General features: G+C 40.8%; 1 pseudogene; it reads left to right on the top strand.

The window, feature by feature from the left end:
• The first annotated feature begins 271 nt into the window (after positions 1-271).
• On the top strand, positions 272-388 carry LOC132041621 (5S ribosomal RNA; annotated as a pseudogene).
• The last annotated feature ends 230 nt before the right edge of the window (positions 389-618 follow it).

The following is a 618-nucleotide window of genomic DNA, read 5'->3' on the forward strand; positions in this document are numbered from 1 at the left end:
TTCTAAAGGGGACCCATAACCAGAGCATTTATGAGTAGCTATGATTTAGATGTTTTTGTACATCGAGAATTTTGAAATTAGAATGAAAAGGTAGTTATGTATGCGGATTGGTGGTTATTATTGGGAGTTCTAAAGGTTAAAATAGCATTAATTTAGCCAAAAGAGTAAGGGGTTCTTTTAACCTGCAAGAAGAGGCATCACAGAATTTTATTAGGACCCATTAGGATTTCAACTGGTTTTAGGTCATATGATAAAGGCCACGCAGCAAGATGGATGCGATCATACCAGCACTAACGCACTGGATCCCATCAGAACTCTGAAGTTAAGTGTGCTTGGGCGAGAGTACTACTAGGATGGGTAACCCTCTGGGAAGGGTACTAAGAGTCCTACAAATTCGGACGTAAGAGAAGGATGAGGGACTAGAATAGTTTAAAGGAAATTAGAAGCGTTTGAAACTCATGGTTGGTGACTCCAGATGATTGTGAAAGATAAGGCGGACCGGCTTGGCAAAGAGAGAGAAGACAAGGCAGACCGGCTTGGCAAAGAGAGAGAAGACGTATTACAACTACAGAACTAGGACGAGTTTAAAATAGTGTTGCGGATATTTTGTAAGTAAGG

The sequence above is a fragment of the Lycium ferocissimum genome, unplaced genomic scaffold (assembly GCF_029784015.1).
Source record: "Lycium ferocissimum isolate CSIRO_LF1 unplaced genomic scaffold, AGI_CSIRO_Lferr_CH_V1 ctg10980, whole genome shotgun sequence".
Classification (NCBI taxonomy): Eukaryota; Viridiplantae; Streptophyta; class Magnoliopsida; order Solanales; family Solanaceae; genus Lycium; species Lycium ferocissimum.